The 18,273-nt window shown below is 37.5% G+C and overlaps 1 protein-coding gene across 3 annotated transcripts in view; it reads right to left on the bottom strand.

The window, feature by feature from the left end:
* SYT1 (synaptotagmin 1) overlaps nt 1-18,273 on the bottom strand; it is a 615,410-nt gene that overhangs the window by 478,538 nt on the left and 118,599 nt on the right. For all 3 annotated transcript variants that reach the window (XM_086398826.1, XM_086398831.1, XM_086398827.1), the window contains exon 2: nt 14,001-14,105. The gene's annotated coding sequence lies outside the window, so the exon portion shown is untranslated. The remainder of the gene's footprint in view (nt 1-14,000; nt 14,106-18,273) is intronic.

The raw sequence follows: 18,273 nt of genomic DNA, 5'->3' as shown, positions 1-18,273 counted from the left end.
CAACATCAAAACAACCATTAAATCCAAATGATTAATCCGCCCATTCTCCAGACTTGGCTGCCTTATTGAGAGATGCCATTTTGGAAACAGACTTTTCTTTTTTCCTGAAAGATATATCTATCTATATATATATAGATATAAAGATCTGTCTCAGTTCAGTTCAGTTCAGTTTAGTCGCTCATTCATGTCCGACTCTTTGTGACCCCATGAATCGCAGCACGCCAGGCCTCCCTGTCCATCACCAACTCCCGGAGTTCACTCAGACTCACGTCCATCGAGTCAGTGATGCCATCCAGCCATCTCATCCTCTGTCGTCCCCTTCTCCTCCTGCCCCCAATCCCTCCCAGCATCAGAGTCTTTTCCAATGGGTCAACTCTTCGCATGAGGTGGCCAAAGTACTGGAGTTTCAGCTTTAGCATCATTCCTTCCAAAGAAATCCCAGGGCTGATCTCCTTCAGAATGGACTGGTTGGATCTCCTTGCAGTCCAAGGGACTCTCAAGAGTCTTCTCCAACACCACAGTTCAAAAGCATTAATTCTTCGGCACTCAGCCTTCTTCACAGTCCAACTCTTACATCCATACATGACCACAGGAAAAACCATAGCCTTGACTAGACGGACCTTTGTTGGCAAAGTAATGTCTCTGCTTTTCAATATGCTATCTAGGTTGGTCATAACTTTCCTTCCAAGGAGTAAGTGTCTTTTAAAGATCTGTCTATGTGTATATATATATAACTCTCCCATTGCTCATTCAGTGTTGTAACAAATTTATAAAAAAGTTATAATGTTATTAAAAAACATATTTTACAAAGTTATAAAATAACAGCACCTAGAAAATTAAGACGTTGTACTCCTAATCTTCAGATTTATCACTCCAAGCCAAGTACAGTGTCAAAACTTATCTATAAATATTTGATAATTGAGAAGTATTCTAAAAATTTATTTCATCGTCAGGAAAAACTGTATAACTTTTTTCACAAAAGATAATTTTCTATCTTTTCAATCAGTTCAAGAACAGATTTCATGGGACCTAATTAACCTTAAAAGCTTCTGCACATCAAAGGAAACTATTAGCAAGGTGAAAAGACAGCCTTCAGAATGGGAGAAAATAATAGCAAATGAAGCAACCGACAAACAACTAATCTCAAAAATATACAAGCAACTCCTACAGCTCAACTCCAGAAAAATAAACGATCCAATCAAAAAATGGGCCAAAGAACTAAATAGACATTTCTCCAAAAAAGACATACAGATGGCTAACAAACACATGAAAAGATGCTCAACATCACTCATTATCAGAGAAATGCAAATCAAAACCACTATGAGGTACCATTTCACACCAGTCAGAATGGCTGCGATCCAAAAGTCTACAAATAATAAATGCTGGAGAGGGTGTGGAGAAAAGGGAACCCTCTTACACTGTTGGTGGGAATGCAAACTAGTACAGCCACTATGGAGAACAGTGTGGAGATTCCTTAAAAAACTGGAAATAGAACTGCCTTATGATCCAGCAACCCCACTGCTGGGCATACACACTGAGGAAACCAGAAGGGAAAGAGACACGTGTACCCCAATGTTCATCGCAGCACTGTTTATAATAGCCAAGACATGGAAGCAACCTAGATGTCCATCAGCAGATGAATGGATAAGAAAGCTGTGGTACATATACACAATGGAGTATTACTCAGCCATTAAAAAGAATACATTTGAATCAGTTCTAATGAGGTGGATGAAACTGGAGCCTATTATACAGAGTGAAGTAAGCCAGAAGGAAAAACATAAATACAGTATACTAACGCACATATATGGAATTTAGAAAGATGGTAACAATAACCCGGTGTACGAGACAGCAAAAGAGACACTGATGTTTAGAACAGTCTTATGGACTCTGTGGGAGAGGGAGAGGGTGGGAAGATTTGGGAGAATGGCAATGAAACATGTAAAATATCATGTAGGAAACGAGTTGCCAGTCCAGGTTCGATGCATGATGCTGGATGCTTGGGGCTGGTGCACTGGGACGGCCCAGAGGGATGGTATGGGGAGGGAGGAGGGAGGAGGGTTCGGGATGGGGAACACATGTATACCTGTGGCGGATTCATTTTGATATTTGGCAAAACTAATACAATTATGTAAAGTTTAAAAATAAAATAAAATTGGAAGAATAAAAAAAAAAAAAAAAAAACAGAACAGATTTCAGCACTCCTTCTGTGGTTTCTTCAGACAGTGTGAACACATTTTGCCCTTTATGATCTTCAGTGTCCACCATTTTTTATGATGGCCTACATGTATTTAAATTCATATTTCATGCTTCTCCGTTTCTCATTTTAACATCTTGAAATTTCTTTGCTCTCTTCTCACAAAGTGATGTCTCAAACCTTAAGTAATTCGGGTTTTGTTGCTCTTTCTAAATTTCTTTGAATTCTTTTATTTTAAAATTTATTCTATTAGAGTATAGCTGATTTACAATGTTGTGTTAATTTCTGCTGTACAGCAACATGATTAATTATACATATATATATTCTTTTTCAGATTCTTTGCCATTATAGTTTATTATAGGATAATGAATATAGTTCCCTATGTTAATTCTTGTTTTTTAAACTTTTATTGGAATACAATTGATTTATACTATTGTGTTAGTTTCAGGTATGCAGCAAAGCAAATCAAGTGTATCCACCCTTTTCTAGATCCCATATAAGTCATTACAAAGTTTTGAGTAGAGTTCCCAGTGATTGTACCCACCTTACTCTTATGTTTCTATTTGAAGATCTTAGAATGATGCTGATTTTAAAAGTAGCAAGTTTTCAACACTTCAGCTGTTCTGAACCAGAAACTCCATTTAATTCATTACATGCTGCCAAGTCACTTCAGTGGTGTCCGACTCTGTGCGACCCCATAGACGGCAGCCCGCCAGGCTCCCCCATCCCTGGGATTCTCCAGGCAAGAACACTGGAGTGGGTTGCCATTTCCTTCTCCAATGCATGAAAGTGAAAAGTGAAAGTGAAGTTGCTCAGTCGTGTCCGACTCTAGTGACCCCATGGACTGCAGCCTACCAGGCTCCTCCATCCATGGGATTTTCTAGGCAAAAGTACTGGAGTGGGGTGCCATCGCCTTCTCCGCTAAAATGCAATAGTCTACATTTAATGATGGGTCAAGAATGATAACGATGATTTAGAAGACACATTTGAAGCTCTGTTCAGAAGAATGACGATGTTACAGATTAGATATCTGAAGAAATAAATGACGAGGACAGTGAAGCTTCTGTATTTTAGGCCAGTTAACTACCTATCAAAAGGGCACTTCTCTGATGCTATTAAAATTTCAACCTTTTGACACAGAGATATGTCAGCAATGAATTTGGTTTGTAATAATATGCCATTGATGATAATGTCTTTTTAGTTTAGTGAATCCTAGAATAACTAAGTTTTCAAGGCTGAAAACGGGTTTGACTAAAATCACTATATATATATGGTGGTGGTGGTTTGGTTGCTAAGTTGTGTCCCACTCTTGTGACTCCATGGACTGTAGCCTGCCAGGCTCCTCTGTCCATTGGATTCTCCAGGCAAGAATACTGGAGTGGGTTGCCATTTTCTTCTCCATATATATATATATATAAATATATATATATATATATATCCATCTATATATATATATACAGTTACTCAAAATTATTTATGAGTGGTGAACTTCTTTAAGCCATTTCCCTAAAAAGGACCAATGCATTGATTTTGATCTCATTATTGATAAAAGTTTATATAAATGTGGAACTCGAGTTTGCTCCTTTCCTTCAACATACGAAATTATGTTTCGTGTTGTCATCTTGTATTTTAGTTGACGAGATATCTATTCTTTTTTTCCTTGCTTCTTTATATGCTCTTTGTTCTACCTGATTTTTAAGATCTTTGCATTATCTTTGTAGTTCTGTGGCTTTGTTAAAATATATTTGAATTTGTTTTTCCTTATCTGGTTTGCGGCTTGGAGTGATTTTCTATATGGTATTCATAGCTGTGTGCTCAGCCACTCAGTTGTGTCCAACTTTATGTGACCCCATGGACTATAGCCTGCCAGGCTCCTCTGTCTATGGAACGTTCCAGGCACGTCTTTCTTCAAATATGGAAAACTTTCAGCTATTATCTTGTAATTAATCATCTGGCATTCCTAATAGACATTAGTGTGCTTTCTCATTTTATTCCTCTATGTCTTTTAAGTTTTCCATCTCTTAACATTCTGTGTTTATTCTAGAAAAATTCTTTAGGTGTAATTCACAGTCCATTAATATACTCTTAGGTCATTTCTCTTTTTATCCTAAAAGTTTTCATTAGTTTTTTAAATTTGGAAACTGACTGTATAGCACAAGGAACTCTACTCAGTGCTCTGTGGTGACCTAAATGGGAAGGAAATCCAATAAGGAGGGGTTTTATATATATATATATATATATATATATATATATATATATATAGCTGACTCACTTTGCTGTACAGTAGATATTAATACAACATTGGAAAGCAACTATATACCAAGGAAAAAACTATAGTTTTCTTATATTTGAGCATTTGATACTTCAAATCTACTAATTTGTTCTCATGGTGTCTTATTGTTGGTTTTTATTTCTTATTTATCTATAATTTTTAAGGGACTAGTTTATGTTTTTTCATATTGTTAAGCCATCTCAAAGCTTTAGGATTCAAATGCTCTTCCTTACGGTGCCTGCTTATTCTTTATGCTGATAATTCTCATGTGGGGCTTTATCACTATTCATTAAACTGTAAACTCATTTTCAGGTTATTTTTTCCTTTGGGATTCCTATGTGCTTGGTTCAGACATGTTTCCATATAGAATTGTAGGTTTTCAGTAGTTTATATAAATTACATTTGGAGGATTCAGGCACTGTGAATAATATACAATTCAAGTCCCATACTGATATATGCCCAAGCATGGTCTTTTGATATGTCACAAGACAGGTATTTTTCCCCTCTGTTTCATCTAGATTCCTATGCAGACAAGCTCTAGTCACTTCCCTGGATCACTGGGTGCAATTTTCTTGCTGCTTCATCAAGGAGGAAGGAGCTCCTTGCTGGTCTTGAGTTTAGGTGAGAATTCCAGTTCCAGATCTCTAACCTATCTTCAGTTAGATAATTTTCCTTCCTATTGCCACAATGAATTCTCAGAAGTCTATTATTTCATATTGATTAGACACACAGAATCCTTACTAAATTTAAAAATGGCTACTATGACTTCATCCATTGTGAAGTTCCTTCGCCAGACAGAACAACAGAGCAAAAGATTTGTTCTGATTTGTCTCAGAATCAGACATGTAGTCATTGGGAAATGCAACAAAGAAAAATTTGAGGATCAGAAATGATGCTATTAGTACCTTGGATTGTGGAGTATTTGACTCCATAATCACCACAATGTAGTCACCCTGACATTACTTAGCCCTAGCTAACAGAAGCAGAAGAGATTAAGAAGAGGTAGCAAGAATACACAGAACAACTGTACAAAAAAAATGTCTTAATGATCTGGACAAACACAATGGTATGGTCACTCACCTAGAGCCAGACATCCTGGAGTGTGAAATCAAGTTGGCCTTAGGAAGCCTTAGGAAGGCCTTACTATTTAAAAAACAACAACAACAACAACCACAAAAAAATAAAATAAAAAAAAGTTAGTGGGAGGTGATGGAATTCCAGCTGAGCTATTTCAAATCCTAAAAGAAGATTCTGTTAACGTCCTGCAATCAATATGCCAGCAAATTTGGAAAACTAGGCAGTGGCTGCAGGAATGGAAAAGGTCACTTTTCATTCCAATCCAAGAAAGGCAATGCCAAAGAACGTTCAAACTACCATACAACTGCACTCATCTCACATGCTAGAAGGTAATACTCAAAATCCTTCAAGCTAGGCTTCAACAGTTTGTGAACTGAGAACTTCCAGATATAAAAGCTGGATTTAGGCAAAGGCAGAGGAACTAGAGATCAAATTGCCAACATCAGGTTATCATTGAAAAATCAAGAAAATTTGAAAAAAAAAAGTCTAATTATTTTTCATTGATTATACTAAAGCCTTTGACTGTGTGGATCACAACAAACTGTGGACAATTCTGAAAGAGATGGGAATATCAGAACACCTTGCCTACATCTGGAGAAATCTGTATGCAGGTCAAGAAGCAATGGTTAAGAACCAGACATGAACAATGCACTGGTTCAAAATTGGGAAAGGAGTATGTCAAGGCTGTATAATGTGACCCTGCTCATTTAACTTGTATGCAGAGTAGATCATGCGAAATGTCTGACTAGATGAATCCCATGCTGGCATCAAGATTGCCAGGAGAAATATAAACAACTTCAGATATGCAGAGGATACCACCCTAATGGCTGAAAGCAAAGAGGAACTAAAGATGCTCTTGATCAAGGTGAAAAAGGAGAGTGAAAAAGCTGGCTTAAAACTCAACATTCAAAAAACTAAGATCATGGCATCCAGTTCTATCATTTCATAGCAAACAGATGGGGAAACAATGGAAACAGTGACAGACTTTATTTTCTTGGGCTCCAAAATCACTGCAGATGATGACTGCAGTCATGAAATTAAGAGATGATTGCTCTTTGGAAGAAACCTATGACAAACTTTGATAGTGTATTAAAAAGCAGAGACATCATTTGTAGACAAAGGTCCAAAGCTATGGTTTAGACAAAGCTATGGTTTTTCCAGCAGTCATGTATATGGATGTGAGAGTTGGACCATAAAGAAGGCTGAGCACGGAAAAACTAATGCCTTCGAACTGTGGTGCTGGAGAAGACTCTTGAGAGTCCCTTGGACTGCAAGGAGATCAAGTCAGTCAATCCTAAAGGAAATCAGTCCTGAATATTCATTGGAAGGACTGTTGTTGTAGCTCCAATATTTTGGCCACTTGATGCAAAGAACTGACTCCTTGGAAAAGACCCTGATGCTGGGAAAGATTGAGGGCAGGAGGAGAAGGGGGCAATAGAGGATGAGATGGTTAGATGGCATCACCAATTCAATGAATATGAGTTTGAGCAAGCTCCAGAAGATGGTGAGGGACTGGGAAACCTGGCGTGCTGCAGTCCATGGGGTCAGAAAGAGTCAGACACGAGTTATCGACTGAACAACAACAACGCAGATTAGTTTTCTCAGGCAATATAGATTTATCTAATATGTAAATTTATACATGGCATTTAAGAATTGTAAAGCCTTAAAAGAGTTAAAATAAGTGGATCGATGGATTTTAACACATGAACGACAGTAAGAATCAGTGAGATTAAAAAGAGTAAGATCATTGGAAAAAATCTGAAGGAAGAAAATGTAGATTAGAACTATTGGATGACAACTATTTTGTGGGTCTGAATATGTATGTGTTTCCTGTTAATAGTCTGCCTCTCCACTAACATGAACCCTCTATGAGAACAGAAGCCTGGACATAGTGCTTGGAAAACTGACTGGCACAGAAGGCACTGTTGATTCAATAAGTTTGTGACCCAGGCTTTATGATGGACAAGGTTTATTGCTCCAAGGGCTAGTAGAGAACAAAAATATATTGGTTGAAAACCTACGAAATGTCCAACAAGCTTATATGTGATGATAACTGGTGATATAGGACTGGTCAAGCAATTTCAAGTGTCACTTCAAAGGCAGGGAGGAACAGAAGCATTTGGGGAACTCACACAAGGTTGAGTGGCAATACCATTTTGTGGTCTTATTAAGCCAGAGGTTTCATAGTGGTTTTTGAAAGTTGTGAAGCAGAGATAGAAATAACTCAAGGTAGACATTGACCATTCCTGTTCCAAGACTTTCGTTTGAATGTTGCCAATATTCCATTTTATCCTTCACTCTTGAGAATGGATTGGGAAAGAGGGATGCTTCACATTAAAAATCTCTTCAAATCTTCTTCAATGGAAAAAGAACCATTTTTTTTCCCCTAGTGGAATTTCTGGAGTGAAGAGGGATTTTAGGAACCTATATGATAATTTCCGTTGTGCCTCAACCTAAATAGTAATAGAGATTCTGGAAACTTTTCTTTTAGACAATTTATTTTACTAAAAATTAGAACCAATGAAATGTTATGGACACTTTTTTCAGGAAAAAAAAAAGTACTTTTTACACTGAAGATTAGCTTAGTATTGAGACTTGATCAAATCAAGAGACGCTAATGATTACAGGCCTTTATTTTGCAATTATCAAAATTTCTTTGGAGGAAGAATTTTAGTCATGAGGATATAGTTCTGTTTTCCTTTCCACCTCTACCGCTTGTTCTTTAGGGTAAATAAAAGTAAAGGGGACTCAGAGCTGCTAAGACTTCCCTGACCTCCAAAGAAGAGAGGAGGAATAAGACACATATGCCCTTATTGGGGCCCCATTCCTTGGATTATCTAGACTTCACTTCACCATCCCAGGTACAGATACTCTCTGTTTCCTCAAACTATCCAAATTTAATGACTAGAAAAGCAAGACAAATAGTAAAATAGAAAATACTAAAATTCAAATAGAGCAAAATATTCTTTTTGGTCTAAAGTCTGGTCTAAAAGTAGCAAATTTAGCAAAGTACCTAAAACACAGTAGATATTCAAGAAATACTTGGCAAATTAAAGAAAAACCTGTAGGGATAGATGCAACAAATAGGTAATAATTTTGGTCCAATTGAACATGATGCTGAATTTTTTTGAAAGTCACAGAGGATAGAATACCTTAGGCAGTGGGGTCCAATAAAACCTTGAGTGGTAGCTTGAGTCACTGAGAGCAAAAGCTGTTGGTATTAGGCTATGAGATCACCAGTTCTCTCTTTTCATATCTCTTGCTAATGTCCATTGAATTAATTCATGCTCACTGTCTCTGCTTAAACCTTTCTCTTGATCTGCTTTCTAAATGGATGTGAACCTACAATATAGATCGATCCACTTAAAAAACTGAATACACCTGATGCTAGTGGTAAAAGAATCTGCCTATCAATGCAGAAGACACAAGAGACACATGTACAGTCCCTGGGTTGGGAAGATCATTTGGAGGAGGAAATGGCAGCTCGCTCCAGTGTTCTTTCCTGGAAAAATTTCAGGGACAGAGGAGCCAGGCAGGCCACAGTCTGTTGCAAAGAATCAAACACAACTGAGTGACTAAACATGCATACACACACATACACACACACACACACACCCCTGTTTCCTTGAGTGATAAACAGACCATTAACAAGCATCTTCTCTACTTAATAGTAAATTTAATACTGCTTGGGTACCTGTATTTGATACCACTTGCTCCTCAAGCTCTTCTCTTCCTATCTTCTCTTCTTATACTTTTCCTCTGTTCAGAAGAATACTACTCATGTTATAGATACTATCTTGGTGTTTTACAAAGATCCCCTACCCTCTCTTTCAGTTTCTCATTTACTTATAATCAAACATGTTTTTCTTTAGTGTTCATATTCAAAGTAAACAAGTATTTAAAAATATTTTGTTTAATTGGTTTACTTTTTAGAATCACATAGTATTGTTTCCTAACGATTTTCCACTTCAGAGCTGTTTCTTTTACAAATAACATAATTTGACTATAATTTTGTGGATTAAAAAAAATTGAATGTGAGCATCCAACATCATTTATAGCATCATATGTATGTGAAAATGTTTTGAGTTCTAAATATTCAACTTATAAGTTAAACTTTTTAAATACAAGCCAATTGAATTGAATGTCTGCCTGTATTGTAAATGTGATTTTTAAAACCAGCCGAATCAACCTACCTGACTTCAGGCTCTACTACAAAGCCACAGTTATCAAGACAGTATGGTACTGGCACAAAGAGAGAAATATAGACCAATGGAACAAAATAGAAAGCCCAGAGATAAATCCACGCACATATGGACACCTTATCTTTGACAAAGGAGGCAAGAATATACAATGGATTAAAGACAATCTCTTTAACAAGTGGTGCTGGGAAATCTGGTCAACCACTTGTAAAAGAATGAAACTAGAACACTTTCTAACACCATACACAAAAATAAACTCAAAATGGATTAAAGATCTCAATGTAAAACCAGATACTATAAAACTCCTAGAGGAGAACATAGGCAAAACACTCTCTGACATACATCACAGCAGGATCCTCTATGACCCACCTCCCAGAATATTGGAAATAAAAGCAAAAATAAACAAATGGGACCTAATTAAACTTAAAAGCTTCTGCACATCAAAGGAAACTATTAGCAAGGTGAAAAGACAGCCTTCAGAATGGGAGAAAATAATAGCAAATGAAGCAACTGACAAACAACTAATCTCAAAAATATACAAGCAACTCCTACAGCTCAACTCCAGAAAAATAAATGACCCAATCAAAAAATGGGCCAAAGATCTAAATAGACATTTCTCCAAAGAAGACATACAGATGGCTAACAAACACATGAAAAGATGCTCAACATCACTCATTATCAGAGAAATGCAAATCAAAACCACTATGAGGTACCATTTCACACCAGTCAGAATGGCTGTGATCCAAAAGTCTACAAATAATAAATGCTGGAGAGGGTGTGGAGAAAAGGGAACCCTCTTACACTGTTGGTGGGAATGCAAACTAGTACAGCTACTATGGAGAACAGTGTGGAGATTCCTTAAAAAACTGGAAATAGAACTGCCTTATGATCCAGCAATCCCACTGCTGGGCATACACACTGAGGAAACCAGAAGGGAAAGAGACACATGTACCCCAATGTTCATCGCAGCACTGTTTATAATAGCCAGGACATGGAAGCAACCTAGATGTCCATCAGCAGATGAATGGATAAGAAAGCTGTGGTACATATACACAATGGAGTATTACTCAGCCATTAAAAAGAATACATTTGAATCAGTTCTAATGAGGTGGATGAAACTGGAGCCTATTATACAGAGTGAAGTAAGCCAGAAGGAAAAACACCAATACAGTATACTAACGCATATATATGGAATTTAGAAAGATGGTAACGATAACCCTGTATATGAGATAGCAAAAGAGACACTGACGTATAGAACAGTTTTATGGACTTTGTGGGAGAGGGAGAGGGTGGGAAGATTTGGGAGAATGGCATTGAAACATGTAAAATATCATGTATGAAACGAGATGCCAGTCCAGGTTCAATGCACGATACTGGATGCTTGGGGCTAGTGCACTGGGACGACCCAGAGGGATGGTATGGGGAGGGAGGAGGGAGGAGGGTTCAGGATGGGGAACACATGTATACCTGTGGTGGATTCATTTTGATATTTGGCAAAACTAATACAATTATGTAAAGTTTAAAAATAAAATAAAATTAATTAAAAAAAAATAAAAAATAAAACCAGCCGAAAACCAGGAATATTTTATTGATAAAATGATTCTTATGAATCTGGAAGACAAATTATTCCAACTATTTCAGGACATGTTTACTTTATAAAGTAAGTACACCTGAAAACCTAAAGATTTTGATCATTGCCCCTTCTAACCTTTGTCTCAGTAGATTCTACAATGTAGGAAACAAGAATTAATTTTATAGGTCAGATAGTCTCTACAGTTTTCCTGTTAAATCTAATGTTGCTTTTTTGTGCTCATCCAGTGCCAGAGGTAATCACAACATTTCCTTTCTTCACGGTTCAGAAGACAGTCCTTTGTCTCTTCTAACTTCAATGTATACTTCAGAATTTGGCATTTTAAGTTGGCAAGTTGTGTCTGACATTAGGGAATTCCCTAAAATCAGATAACAGAAAAAAACTCACTTATGAATAAATGGGGTATCCATTTATGATGGATTCATGAGCCAAAAGGTTTTACTTAGTTGTACCAATAAATTATCTTTTGAAAGTTTGACACCCACAAGAGTTATCTCAGTGGAAAGCGTAACAAAAGTACAGACTGGAATTCTTAAAGAAATGATGCTTGTTAGACATATCTAATATTGAAAGAATGACTTGATATTTGAAAATTTCATAAAACTAGATTCAAGTGTGAAAATAATAATTGTACAAATATGAATTTAATACACTTTACTATCACAGAGATCATTTACTATTTGGTGACAAACGTTTATCTCCTTAACATCTTTAAGATTTAATTTCAAAATATTTAAGACTCAAATGAAAGGAAAAACAGTCTAAAATCCTTTGTACAGTCCTAGGAGGCAATGGCACCCCACTCCAGTACTCTTGCCTGGAAAATCCCATGGATGGAGGAGCCTGGTGGGCTGCAGTCCATGGGGTCGCAAGGAGTTGGACACGACTGAGCGACTTCACTTTCACTTCTCACTTTCATGCATTGGAGAAGGAAATGGCAACCCACTCCAGTGTTCTTGCCTGGAGAATCCCAGGGACGGGGGAGCCTGGTGGGCTACCGTCTATGGGGTCGCACAGAGTCAGACACGACTGAAGCGACTTAGCAGCAGTAGCAGCAGCAGGAAAAATAAAAATCCTTATTTGTTTTCAGTATATTCTTGTCAATTACATGTCTATAGCTTTACAATATTTTCTCTTGTCTGTCTCCTTGCCAACATATTGAAGAGTATTGCAGTGCTCTGAGATGATCTGATATACATATTTAAAATGCTGATTCTAGAGCCCATTACCAAAGATTAATGTGGAACGTAGGAATAGATATTTTCTTAGATTTGCTTCAGGCTACCTTTTGAGATGTTTCTCAAAATATTTGCAGAGTAGAAGATGAAACTGTTTCTAAAAGGCATCAAAGTAGAAGGGAACAAAACGGAAATATTTTAAGAACTGTATGGTGAGAACCACACTGTCAGAACAGCAGCAGTGTCTTTCATTATATAATGATTGAGATAACCATTATATACTCACAGTGACAATTATTACCTAGGAAACTACTTTTGAGTCCTGGTAACATGCAGTTTCAGAGTCACTTCATTTGTTTTAATAATCTATGTAGGGAAATCGTAAACATTAGAAAAAAATGTTTCAGCAGTTACAGTGATCCTATAACATCATACTGCATTAGAGATAAGAGAAACTTCTAGTATTGCAATGGTTCATTCCCCAAAGGTGAAGAACTGTTTTATAATACAAGCCAACTGGACAGGTTTATTTAATAAGGTGATGAATTTGTAGGAGTATATCACGGTTTTATCTGTGTATGATTTTAGTATTGGAGACCTACTGTAGCCAACTTTCTAAGGAAGAAAAAATTAAGATGCAAATAGAAGAATAAAGCCCAAGACACAGCCTCATACTATAGTATTATTTCCCCTGTATACAATGAGAATCATGTGAAAGGTGATTCTTTAGAAATCCAAAACTTCATTAACATGGTATTCCCAGTAATAATAAGTGAGATAATTTAATCACCTCCAATTTACTTCAGAGAATCTTGTTTATGACTAGTGAAAGGGTGTTCAACATGACAGACCAAAGAAGCAATTTGATTGGTTAATGAAGAATCTAAGAATGATAATTGAATTTGATGGAATTCATTAGTTAGGACATTCAAGCAGATACTTTACAACTGCAATTACGAACACTAACATATGTAATATCACAATATGATATATGTTCTTCATTGTTGAATGTGGCTTACAAGAAAGAGTAAGACATAGTGTGGCACAAAGAAACATCAGCCTGAGACAAATTCTGCCTCCACCCCCTTCCCTTACCCAATACTGTTGCTAAAATCTCATCTGAGTAGCAGGGCACAGAAGCACAGAGGCAGATGCTATGGCATATTCTTTCAGAATGCAAGGCTGCTCAAGATCATCTACAGATAATGAACCATGACAACTTTGGATCTGATAAAGTACAGAATGAGAATGGGAGAAGGCAACAATGTCATAGAGGTGGCCAGGGCCCCATCAACTAAACCAGCATGTCAAGGACATTAATACCCAGTAGTAATTTCAAAAGATATGAACGATACGATTTCCTTTACTGCCAAAAAATATTCACTTGAAATAAGAGATGCAGTCCTATAATTTTCCATACAAATGCATTTTTCTTCCACTTATCACAAGATCATCAACAAAAGATATCAAAGTTTCTTTTTCCATGTACCTTAGACAGCTGCAGTGCAGAGTCCAGAAATGACAGGTGACTGGTCTTCCAATCTGAAGGCAGGTGTTTGTCAAGCTCTTGCTAGTTCTCGTTTTCCTGGTTTTCCTTGAGAGAAAGAATTAAAACATTCATAAAAATGCTGGCCTGCAACTCTGTACTCACCTTCACTACTGTGTATATAGACTTTTGCAGAGGCAACCCATTCATTATACACATCCAGCTCTAGCTTCCTTAATTCCTGGTTGCATTAGGTGCTCCAGGCTAAGAACCAAGAAGTATGCATCATGCAGACATAAAGAAAAATCTAGAAGAAGAAATGTTTCAAGAAAACAACTTTTTTCATTATTCTAGAAGGTGGGTCAAAAAGAATCTTGCTGCGATTTATGTCAAAGAGTGTTCCTATTTCCAGGGCAGGGAGAGAGATGCAGATGTAGAGAGTACTATTACTGACATGATTGTTCACTTTAATATCACGTTAACATGATTTCAAATTTAAAAACACTAGAGCCTTGTGGACACGGGGAAAAGAAGAGGGTGAGACAAATGGAGAGAGTAGCACTGACATATATATATACACACTACCATACGTAAAACACAGAGCTAGTGAGCAGCTGCCATACAGCATGGGTGGCTTACTTGGCGCTCTCTGATTACCTAGAGGGGTGGGCTGGTGGGTGGGAGGGGGGATCAAGAGCGAAGGAATATATGTATACATATAGCTGATTCACATGTGTACACAGAAACTAACACAATCTTGTAAAGCAATTGTACTCCAATTAAAAAAAAAAAAAGAAAAGAAAGCAACTTTCCCCCTATTTCTTTCAACATAGCCTGTTCCATAGCATTGCTCCGGAGAGGAGAAATAGCATGTGCTGCCACAGAAGGCACCTAAAGGAATTACCTCCTGCGGGGAATTATCTCTAAGCAATTCACACTTTGTTTTGCTAACAAGACTCCTTGTTAGGATACTGGAGTGCCATTCTTCTCTGGCAGTGTTCCCCCACCTTTTAGAATTATTGAAAAGCTAACTGAGTCTATTTTGATTTGTGAATCTCTTTGTAAGCAACAGCAGCTGCAACCGTGCTAATAAAAAGGAAACGCGTGGCTATTTACCTTAGGAAGGACACTGAAACACTGCACATACAAAAGCATTTGAGTTGTGGAGGAGGTCTATCAAATATTTTCATAGTTCCCTTCCTTCCCTGCTTCTTTTGTCCTTTTCTCCTCCCTCCTTTCTTTTCAATCCTTTTTTCCCCCTATTCTTTCCTTCTCTTTTTATTCTATTTTTTAATACACTTTTTATCGCATTTATATATTCTCAGAAACAGAACAACCTATCTTATATTTGAAATTTTTAAATAATGATTTTAGAATATGAAATCTCATAAGTAGCAGAGCTCATTCACAAATGTGGACACACACAGGGAGGCTTTAAGTTATCAGCTGCATCTTGTAGCTCCGATTAAGAATGGAGGTTCTGCTGATTCCAGTGGCTCTGATACTTATCAGACCATTCTGCTCTCTTTACGGTTAGAGTTTCAGTTCTCTGGAGAAAGCTAACATGGAAACACTGTTATTTGAGGATTCACATTTCCTACTACAAGTTAAATGAATGCACAATCCCCTACAGCTTTCCTTATATTCTGAATAGCATTTTATAGTTCCTCTGCCGTTATTAAGGAGTCCTCTTTGCCAACTGATGGGCCAGAATCGTTCTGTCTTACATCCATGTTGGAAAATCTTTTGGGGGTTTCCTGGGTTTGTGAAAACCTTAGTTGTTGGTTTCAAGGAAAAGAAGATGCATAAGAGAACATAATTCCTTGACTGGCTTCTGAGCTCCATTTTGCCTGGCTGAGACAGACAAGGGAAGGCTGACTTCAGCTCAGTCTGTTCCCATTATATTTAACAAATATTAATTGAAAGTCTACTGTGGACAATTTGTTTTTGTTGGCCAGGGAGGTCTTGTGATAAAAAAAAAAATGGGACAAGATACTTTCTTGCCTCTGAAAGAACTGGAGAGACAGATGAGAATATAAACTATTATGACAAATAGGTTAAGTGCCACAGTGGAGATTTAGGGTATGGTAGGCATTGATAAATGACTCTTCCCATCCTCAAGGATAATTCTAAGATCTCATTTGGAAAAATGTAGAAAACACTTCTGTGTGTTTATGCACATTGATGAGGGTGTCCGTCACTCACGTGGGGTGAGGGGATGGAATAATAGAGTCCAGATCTATATTGCTCTCTGCAATGATTTATTAGTTTACCCAACTGTAGCTTTTCACAATTGCATCTTCTTTCCAACAATGATTCCAAATGGCTTTTCTCACCAGAAAGCATTAAAAATCTCTCTCCCATGGCTACAAGTCCCAGAAAGTATCTGATTTCTCAGAGCACAGTCCCTGGAGTCACTTTCTAAATGTTGGTGAGAATACATGAGTTAGTAATATATACCCATTTTGGAAGCCAAATATCAAAGATTAAAAAACATCTGTCTTTGGGCCTATGAGCCTACAAGCAAGCGGTAGACTTCCAGCAGCGTCTGGGGCAGGAACAGTGTGTAACACAGATTTAAAAACAAAAGATTCAACTAGAATCATTTAGCTCAGTCACATAGTTTAAAAGGATATTACCAACTCCCATCAGAACCTACTTTACAATGTGTTACATAAAACCATGTGTTGTAAACCTAAGACACTTTTGATGGAAATTCTTTCTCTTAGAAGCAATTTTCTAAACGCTTATTCATGTCAGGCAGGGTGCAAGAGAGTGAGTGCTCATTGGCAAGCAGACAAACAGCTTCCTCTGGTGCCCGCCACACCTCGGCCCACAGAGCTTGCAGGCTAATGAAAGAGAGAGATGACAAAAACACACACACAGAGTATGTATGATACACACTTTAAATGTAATAAATTTCAAAAAGGTAAAGATGCTAGGAGAGTGAGAGGAGGGGGGATTCACCCAGAATTGGTGTCCTTGCAGAAATCGCATTCAGGAATTAGCTGGATTTGCAGGTAGGGTGGAGTCAAGGGGTAGATTCAAGGCAGAATAATACAAGCTCAAGTTGTGATGCAGAGTGGAGCTTCATGTGTTTGAGAAACAAGGACGATAGAAAAGGTCAGTGTGGTTGTAATGTAGTGAGTATGGCGAGGCACGGAGGGTGTCAAGCCTGGAGGCAGGCGTGGGGCAGCCTCTGCCCACGATGTGAAGAGCCATGGAAGCCACTGAGGCATCGAACCCCTTTAGCTACTCTTTGGATAACAGACTGAGTTGGGGGTATTTATTACTATTAAAGTGTTTTTTCTTTTACCTATTCTAAGGAGTGAAATTTATTGTATTGATTTAAAAATTAATTTTCTGACTTGCTGATGTTCAATAGGTCTAGGTAGATTTGCACTCTTAACTTCTGATTAATGTATTTTTCTTCCTAGTACTTATCATTACATACATGCTTGTCTGTTTCTTCCTCTCACCACCACCACCTCTTCAAAAATCTGTAAGAATTAGTTTTTTTTTTCAGTTTGGTTCACTGTTGCCTAGAATATCATTTGGCTACCCCTCTATATAGCAGTAGCTCAACAAATACATGCTGAATCTACAAATGAATAGATAATTTACAAAACTGTCTCCCAGTGCTAGCAATCATTTACTATTATTTTTATCCCGAAGTTACTTTCTTGTGAGGTCAACTTTGCATGGTAAAGTGGAGTCTATTAGACTAATAACATTGCTCCTGGTGATTCATCATTAAAAACAGTATTTATAAATATAAAAACAGCTCATACAATTCAGTAACAAAACAAACAAACAATCCAATCGAAAGCTGGGCAGAATACCCAAGAAAACATAAAGATGTGCCAGCAGACACATGAAAAGATACTCAACTTTGCTAAGTATCAGAGAAATGCAAATCAAAACTACAATGAGGTATCTTCCGAAGCCAGTCAGCATGACCATTATCAAAAAGTCTACAAATAACAAATGCTGGAGAGGATTTGTAGAAAAGGGGCTCCTCCTACATGGTTGGTAGGAACATAAACTGGTGCAGCCAATACAAAAAGCAATATGGAGTTTCCTTAAAAAAGCTAGAGTTGCCATATGATGTGGCAATACACTGGGCATATATCTGGAGAAAGCACTAATGTGAAAAGGTGCCGGCACCCCAGTGTTCATGGCAGCACTACTTATAATGGCCAGGACAACAAGGAAGCAACCTAAAGGTCCATCAGCAAATGAATGGATACAGACGTGGTATATGGATATACAATGG

This window comes from Bos grunniens, chromosome 5 (assembly GCF_055505025.1).
Source record: "Bos grunniens cultivar Pamir isolate PY7600 chromosome 5, Bosgru_T2T1.0, whole genome shotgun sequence".
Lineage (NCBI taxonomy): Eukaryota > Metazoa > Chordata > Mammalia > Artiodactyla > Bovidae > Bos > Bos grunniens.
This window is presented reverse-complemented; position numbering and strand designations above follow the sequence as displayed.